Here is a 9,102-nt window from a genome sequence, read left to right as displayed (position 1 = left end):
TAGACAGGAAAAAAATTTGAAAGTATAAGAGGATGAAATCTGAGACTTGAAAGTATAAGAGGATGAAATTTGAAACTGACAAGGAATTGTTCTGAATCATACAGAAATGTAGATGAGTTGAACCTACTACAACTGAAAGTTTCCTAAGTAATAAGTCTTATTGTCATCCAAATTTTGGTAGCTGATTTATTTTAGGGTGTGTGTGGTTCAATGATTAATTTGTATGCCTAGAAATATCATTACTAGAAATATAATTTCTTGAAATAATATTACCAAGTATATAGTATTCCTATGTTTGGTTTGTAAAAATAAAATCTATGAAATAATAATAATATGCCTAAGAATGTTTTAGTTTTTGTTTGATTTATATTTAATATATTTGGAAATTGTGAATACTTTGTCCAAAATGCCCTTATAATTTTTAATTAGAATATTAATGATTAAATTTAGTAAATATATATAATAAAATATAAATATAATAAAATAAAAGATTTTTAATTAAATTTTTTAGACTCTAATTTTTTAAATAAATATAAATATAATAAAATATTATTTTTATTTTATTTTTAAATTTACTAAAATACTCCTAATATCAAATATCTTTAATTAAAATTATTATTGATTCTATTTTTTTTTAAATTTACTAAAATATCCCTAATAACAAATATCTTTAATTAAATTATTATTGATTCTAAATTTTTTTAAATTTACTAAAATACTCCTAATATCAATTATCTTTAATTAAAATTATTATTGATTCTAATTTTTTTTAAATTTACTAAAATATCCTTAATATCAAATATTTTTAAAAATTTATTAAAATATTCTTAATATCAAATATGTTTAATTAAAATTATTACTGGTTTTAATTTTTTTAAATGTTTTAAAATATCTCTAATATTAAATATATTTAATATGTCAAAATTATCCTTACTCATTTAAATTAAAAGGTTCATGATTAAACTTAATAAATACATGAAAAAATTTATTTATAAATATATTTCAAAATAAATTCAATATAATCATTTTTAGATAAAAATATTTATTTTTATTTTCAAAAATATCCCTAATATTGAATTTTTTTAATTTTTTTTAAATTTAAATATAAAACTAATCGAATATTATTATTTTTTCACAATTAAATTTACTAAAATACCCCTGATAACAAATATGTTTAATTAAAATTATTATCGATTCTAATTTTTTTTAATTTATTAAAATACCCCTAATAACAATACCTTTAATTAAAATTAACATTATCACAATTAAATTTACTAAAATATCCCTAATAACAAATATTACAACTAAAATTAGCACAAATACTTATCTAAATTAAAAAAAATCACGTAATCCATAATTTGTCTCATAATTCATAATTGAACTTATACAAAACAAATCTCTACCTTTCTAAACACATATGTATTAAAAACAATATCAAATCAAATATACATAACAAAAATTCAGCCTTCCTTCATTTCATTCCTTTCAAAAGTTATACTGTATAACAATATCAAATTTCACCGTGGTCTTCCTTCTTCTTGAAAAGAAGCCCTAGAAGAATAAAAAATAGGAAACTTCCAGAAAATAAATGAAAAAGAATAGATACAAAAAAATAATTAGAATCCCTCACCTCTTCACTCAATTTACACTCCTCACATCAAACTCAAATCAAATCAATAAAAATCAGAAAGTATAACTGTGTATGAACACTAAAGTTTTGCTAGGTTACTGAGAATCACTTTCAATGTCTTGCAGCAAGAATTGGAAATCAGACCTTTGACTGAAGATTGGTGGTGGATCCACTTCCATATTTGATAGTCTGATATCACTCATAGACCGGAACATCTCCTCCATCATGAATGGTATGCTAAAAAATAAAATAAACAGAATTCAAATCGCAAAGTTCAGCAAAAGAAATAAACAGAATTCAAACCACAGAATTTAGCAAGTTATTTGACAAATAAAATAAACAGAGTTTAAACCAGTCAAATGGCTGATTGGCAATAATAATTTTTAAAGCATATATATCTTACTTTGAGGTTTGGAGTTAATATAGGAAAACTAACACCTTTTACATCTTGAATGCCTTCCAATATATCCTTTGCATCTGCCAACTACTGAATTTGGTTTCAAAGATGTGAAATCAATTTGTCAGATAACGTGTGTTGAAGAAAACAGCCTGAAAAAATTTAAACAATTAACCATATAAAATAACATAAAAAAAAATTAAATCGTAGTCATAAAATTTATTTCCAACACAACCTACCTTTCAGTTACTAATTTTTTAGTATAAACAATGTCTGCATATTAATGGAGGTAAAAGCCAATTGTGGCCATAACAGCATAATTAGCCAAATTCCTGAAATAAAAAATATATATATATAATACAGCATAGAGCTCTCAGGTCTTTTGCACTGCTAATTCTCCAACTTTTGTAACTGTACGGTTCTAAAATTATGGCCATCAAGTTTAGTTCACAATGCAATCAAAGACACACATCCCCTTTTGTCCTTTCTTCATTTCACTTCATATATCTATCTATAATTCTATATATCTATCTTTCTATCTATGTCAATGTTAATGTTAAGGTGGCCTTTCGTATTCATAATATAAACAGCAGAGTAGTCTGTCTCATGCACCCCTTTTTCAATTCACACATCCTTCTCTTTCAACTCTCTTATCAATGATTTAATTATTTCTTAAGTGTCTCTCTTTTTGTCACATGTAATTTTCCTTCCCTGCCCCCATTTTTTTTTTCTTTATCAGTTATGTACATGTGAATCTTGAATCTACCCTCTACTTTGTTTAACATAAATACCAAATAGTCAACAAGTAGAGTATAGTTTTAGTGTTAAATGAAAAGCAAATAACAAAGAGCTGACACGAACCTGAAGACGAGCTATTGTTTTGTGATCAGGAACTTTCTCATAAATGGCTGCTACTTCTTCTTCAGCACCGAAGTTGAAGCGCACGAATTCCATAACGGAGAACATGCAGGATGCATTGAGGCAGAGTAAGTACCATATGAAGAGGTGCTTTGCCAATTACTTAGAGAAGAGAAGAAGGATAATGAAACTCCATCACCTGATGGAGGAAATGGAGCAAGTCATAGATGACAAGATCAAGCCAAATGAGTATGCAATGCAGGAATTGTTTTAGTTTTTTAACAATCAAATTAATAAATAAGAATAATTTCTACTCTTTGAATAATAATTCTACTCTAATATGCCAGGTTTAAATTTAGACTTGAAATGAAAAACTGAAAAATCCCTTGAAATCTAAATTTATTGTTGTATTGCATTTCAACAACAGATTGGCAGAGAATTAAAGATAATAATAAAAGAAGGCAGAAAAAAGGAACAAAAATTAGCATGTTTTTAAAGAGATTGATTTTGGACATAAATGAAAACAAAGTAGCAATTAGGAACTTTACTACTACTACTATTATGCTAATATCATAAGTTCCTAAGCTACAACTACTTCATTTCAACCAACATAAAATCGAACAAGATCCTTAATATGCAACAAGATAAGAAATGAAAGTAAATGCTTTGCAAGTTATATAAGAAGATTCTAAATGAGAAAAGAAGTGAAGACTTAAACAGAGGAGGTAGCAGAGCAGCAAACAAAGGGGAGATGAGAAAGATTGAGCAGTCATTCAAGCCAAATTAAGCATGTAAAAATATGTTTTTGTCAAATTCAAGAAAAGAAACCATAAGCTTAAACTCTTTATTGAGGCAAATTAAGCATGTAAAAATATGTTTTTGTCAGATTCAAGCCAAATTAAGCATGTAAAAATATGTCACAAACTTAAACTCTTTATTGAAGCAAATCATCAAACATGTTTGCATGCAACACAATCACAGAAAGCGTATAAGAAATCAAGCAAAATAAAAAATAACTAATCAAATTAGCAGTCTATTATAGGAAATTAGTGTAATATGATGTAGAAAGCATAAAAAGAACCCAAACCTTAATGAGAGATTCAAAGAGAATCGCAGAGAGAAGCAATGCGAACATGAACTCGAAGAAGAGAAGGAAAACAGTCTTCCGTTTAGGGTAACGGTGGCGCCGGCGTAGCTCCGATGGCGGTGGCGTTGGTGAAGCCTCCACTGTTTTAGGAAAAAACTCAAACCTTAATATGAGATTCGAAAAAAATTCACAGAGAAAAGCAGTGCGAACATGAATCGGAGAAGAGAAGGAGACGAATCTTCTGTTTAGAGTAACGGCAGTGTCGGTGCCGGCTCCGGTGGGAAAAAAATTGCTCTGCTAGGGTTTCATTCTCCAGAGAAAAATGAAGAAGAAGGTGAAGCTTAGTATTAAATAATAGGGATAATTTAGTCTTTTTATTTCATTATTTACATTCCAATGGAATGAGAGATAACGGGGGAGATGGGAATTCAATTCCAAGGAATAAAAGTTATCTTAGAATTTTTTTTCAACTTTGAATCACACATAAAAATGCATCATAAACACTAAAGGTGTGTGTGGTTGGGAGAATTATAGAACATTCCCAGAAATTTTAAGATGGGAATATGAAATTCCTAAGTTTGAATTGAGGGTTATGCCGATTTATGGGATAAAGCCAGACAATTCAATTAGGTATCCTTTAAAAATTGTACAATATTTAATTTTTTATTATAATAATTAAAAAAAAATAAAACAAATACATTTAAAAATTATAAATAGATTTAGTGTCTTTTTAAAATTAAATATACATTCAAAATATAAATTAAATAAAACTAAAATTTAAATTTTAAATTTCTATTTAAAATTTAATATATATTCAATTATTAATATATTACAATTTAAACATACATCCAAAAATCAAATTAATTAAAATTCAAAATTTTAGTTTTAAAATTTTAAAATAAACCTTAAACTATCTAATTATTAATTAATACCATACAAAATTCTGATAGAAGCCAAAAAGTCACATTCGCCCCACATCGAAAACCCAAAAGCGCATGCTGTCCGTGGTTCGTCATCCTCCGCTGTCATTCATCCGCGCCACCTTCCTCCTCGGCACTCATCCTCGACGCCGCCTTCCTCCTCCTCGGTGATCATCCACAACGCCGCATTCCTCTTCGTCAACGCTCATCTTCATCGCCGCCTTCCTCCTCCTTGTCGCCGTTCATCCACGCCGAAAACGTACCTATGGTTTGGATGGGTCCCTGTTCATAGAGTTTTTCTTTGCGCATTCTCTGACACCATTACTCTTCTTATTATTCTATATAAATTTCTTTTTTTTTTTAAATTAAAAATCGAATAAAATGGCCTGAAGAGATTTTCATATATATTACAATGTTAAATTATTTTTGCATGTGCAATTTCTGTATTTTAGAAGTATTTATATTTTTCACTGAGTTTTGGATGTATTTACGTGAGTTTTAGTTGTTTGCAGTAGAGTATTTTGTGAGTTTTACTGCTGCCTGATTGTTCTATTCTCATACTTGTGTTGAGAATTTTTCCTTCAACATTTCAATCTTTAGCCAAAAAGCAATTAATCAACTTATTATCGATTATTTATTGATTTATATACTATACAGATAATCATTTTTTTTTTATAAAATTTGAGTAGTTTCGAAATAGAATACCAGTAATCAAATGCTCAATCATTGAGGCATTATTCTTTCAAAAACTTTGATGATGACCAAGAGTTTTACTGATTCCTAAAAAGGAATAGCAATACCAAAAACAATGGTTTTGGCAGGATCTAAATTGCCAGATTGCTCTCATGCCTGTGGATCATGCTCGCCATGCCGGTTGGTGATGGTGACCTCTTGTGCACGCATTAAAGAAGCTGAGCCATGTCCATTGGCTTATAAGTGTATGTGTCATGACAAGTCCTACCCTGTCCCATAGAACAAGACTTAGACAAAAAACAAAAGAGAGGAGGTGTTTGGTTTGTATGTTTTCATTTTATGTTTCAGTTGTAATATTTTTTGTTTTTTGAGTTGTGTGAATGAAAATATGAAGATAGTAAATATAAATAAAATATAATGTTTCATTTTTTTTACTTTTTTTTATAAAATTCTAAAAATAAAACATCAGAATTAAAAATGGAAAATGATTGTTTTTTTTTAATAAAAGTGTAGATTCCAAAAGTGGATTACGAATATCATTTTCCTAGAGTTTTCATACATATTGTAGCTTTTTCTTTTTTTTTTTATGTATGTGTATGTTTTTTTTATTATTTTCTTCTTCTCCTTTTATAAAGTTGTTTTTTTTTTTTAAAACCGTATATATGTTTGTTATCTTGATTAATGGCCTTTATTTATTCTCTTGTTTTGTGTAAGTACTTATATAGTTACAAATAATTAATTCATTACTGTAAAACACAAAGTGGTCCAATATATTACCTTTTTAGCTAATTTTTTTGCTTTAAATTAAGAATAAAAAAATTAACTTTGTAAAAAAAAAGATAATTGATAAAATGGATAAGATTAATAATTTTGAGATAAAATTTCACTTCTTTTACACACAAAATTATAAAAGTGTCTTCTTACTTGTTATGTATTTCACATTTTTTTATGAGAGTGAAAACATATTATACTTAGGGGCCAGAGAGTCAATCTGTCCTATTTAGATATAAATTATTTAAATTTGTGAGTTATATAATCGAATTCATTATGTTTTGTTTATGGATAAGATTTTATAAATTAGATTGTTTATGGTCAACTTAACAAGTTAAATGGAATAATTCATTTATTTATTATTTATTTTTTTATTTTAATTTTTTTTAAAAAAGTCCAACTTTAAGGAGAAAGACTGTTGTCCATTTTTAAGAAAAAAAATTATCATGTTTGGCTAAAAAAATTAAAATTCCAATAAACACACTTAGGCATTAGTTTTTGAACCCGTCTCACATTTGATTCCCCTCATAGGTTTAGCAAAGTATTAGAAACCTACATAACAACATCACAAGCCACACAAAAAGAAAAAGGAAGTATGTAATAGATTCCAAGACATGCAAATATATTATAGGGTAAAGTACTAAATTGGTCCCCTAGGTTTGAGCGTAATTCTGTTTTGGTCTTTAAGATTTAAAGTATTCTATTTGAATCCAAAAAAGTTTCATTTAGCATCAATTTAGTCCCACAGTGAGGTCAAAATTAAATAATTAACAAAATGTCCTACATAACAACAGTTCAAGAACAAAATCGATAATCTGAAGAACAAGTACAAGCTCCAGAGGCACAAAATCAACCATTGATGCATCAATACATTTATTTATCATTTTCTTTAGTTTTATAGAAAATATTTTATTTATATTATAAAAAAATAATAAATAAATGTATTGATGTATCAATGGTTGATTTTATGCCTCTGGAGCTTGTACTTGTTCTCCAGATTATCGATTTTGTTCTTGTACTTATGTTATGTAGGACATTTTGTTAATTATTTAATTTTGACCTCATTGTGGGACTAATTTGATGCTAAATGAAACTTTTTTGAATTTAAATAGAACATTTTAAACCTTAAGGAACAAAACAGAATTACGCCCAAACCTAGGGTACCAATTTAGTACTTTACCCTATATTATAAAAACAACAAACAATGTAATTCTAAAATCTTTTATCTATTCCACCAAATTAATCCAACACCTGTAATTGCAAGAAGAATAAATTATCAAACAAAATTTAGTGACTTAATGGTAAAAAAAATTTAAGAATGAAAAGGTTTGAAATAATTCGATAATACTAATAAAATATAAAAAACTTATGTTAAATTAAATCCGCTTTAATTCTTTATTTTCATAATTTTCTTTGTCATTCTCATTTTTACACTCAAATTTAACCTCCATAAAATAAGAACAAATAAAAATAAAAAAACTAAACCAATGTAATATGAACCCATGGATCAAATTACCAGCATAAATAAGAGTTTGCACATTCTTATACAAAATAAAATTTTTATATTTTGTTAAAAAAAAGCTATCTTAGTTATTAGAATACTAAGCTCATCAAATGCTATAAAAAAATTAGAACGAAAAATAAAGGGATATAAGAACTGCTCTAGAGTGCTTTACCTTCTCTTTTTCTCAATTTTGAATTTTGAGCGAATGAGTGACTGAGAGTTTTGTGTTGTTTATGATTTGTGTTCGGTCGAGCCATTTTTTGGGTCGTATTCTTTTAGATGAATTATGCATATCAATAGACTCACAGCTTAATAATTCTCTAAATCTGATTTCTGTGGAGTCGGATTTTTTTCAATTGAGTTGGATAATGTGGGCCATCTGTTTAATACGTAAATTGAGCCATTTAACTCTACTTATTTAAACGGATAAAAAAAATGAATTTAACTCATTTTAACGCTTTAATCATATTTAACTGATACATTCATTATTGTTATTGTTTATATAATATATACTGGCGACCTCTCTTTTGTATTATAATACTCGTAATCCAAGATTTTTAGTTGGAATGATTTGGCCTTGAAATGAAATGAATGAATTTTTGTGTTATTTTCTGTTGATAGAAAGCGAAGCAGTGCTAGAACCTTACAATAAGGAGGAAATTGAAGAATCCATGTTCTTTCTATCAAATTGAAGCATTTCTACCACAGACAAAAAAGAAATTTAAAAGTACAAGAGGATGAAAGCTAAGAGACTGACAAGGAATTGTTCTGAATCATACAGAAATGGAGATGAGTTGAATCTACAACTGAAAGTTTCCTAAGCAATAAGTCCTATTGTCATCCAAAATTTGGTAGCTAATTTATTTTACTGTTTATGATGCATTTTAAGTTTGAATTGAGGGTTATGACTGTTTATGGGATAAAGCCAAATAATTCAATTAGGTATTCTTTAAAAATGGTATAATATTTAATTTTTTATTACAATAATTAAAAAAAATAAAATAAACACATCTAAAAATTATGAATAAATTTAGTATTTTTTTAAAATTAAATATACATTCAAAATACAAATTAAATAAAACTAGAATTTAAAATTTAAATTTTAAATTTCTATTTTAGATTTAATATATATTTAATTATTAATATATTACAATTTAAATATACGTCTAAAAATCAAATTAATTAAAATTCAAAATTTTAATTTTAAAATTCTAAAATAAACCTTAAACTATCTAATTATTA

At 26.9% G+C, this 9,102-nt stretch overlaps 1 long non-coding RNA gene across 2 annotated transcripts; it reads right to left on the bottom strand.

Moving 5' to 3' along the window:
- Positions 1-1,585: 1,585 nt before the first annotated feature.
- Positions 1,586-4,535, bottom strand: LOC112737637 (uncharacterized). 2 transcript variants are annotated; one of them, XR_003169040.3, is made up of 5 exons: positions 3,973-4,535; positions 2,889-3,084; positions 2,267-2,359; positions 2,034-2,179; positions 1,586-1,867 (listed from the first exon to the last, which is right to left on the bottom strand). It is a non-coding gene; the product is annotated as an uncharacterized lncRNA (long non-coding RNA). The 2 variants fall into 2 exon arrangements; XR_003169039.3 differs by lacking the exon at positions 2,267-2,359.
- Between the last annotated feature and the right edge of the window lie 4,567 nt (positions 4,536-9,102).

Source organism: Arachis hypogaea, chromosome 13, assembly GCF_003086295.3.
Source record: "Arachis hypogaea cultivar Tifrunner chromosome 13, arahy.Tifrunner.gnm2.J5K5, whole genome shotgun sequence".
NCBI classification, from domain to species: Eukaryota; Viridiplantae; Streptophyta; class Magnoliopsida; order Fabales; family Fabaceae; genus Arachis; species Arachis hypogaea.
The sequence above is the reverse complement of the archived record's forward strand: the minus strand, read 5'-3'. Positions and strand labels throughout refer to the sequence as shown.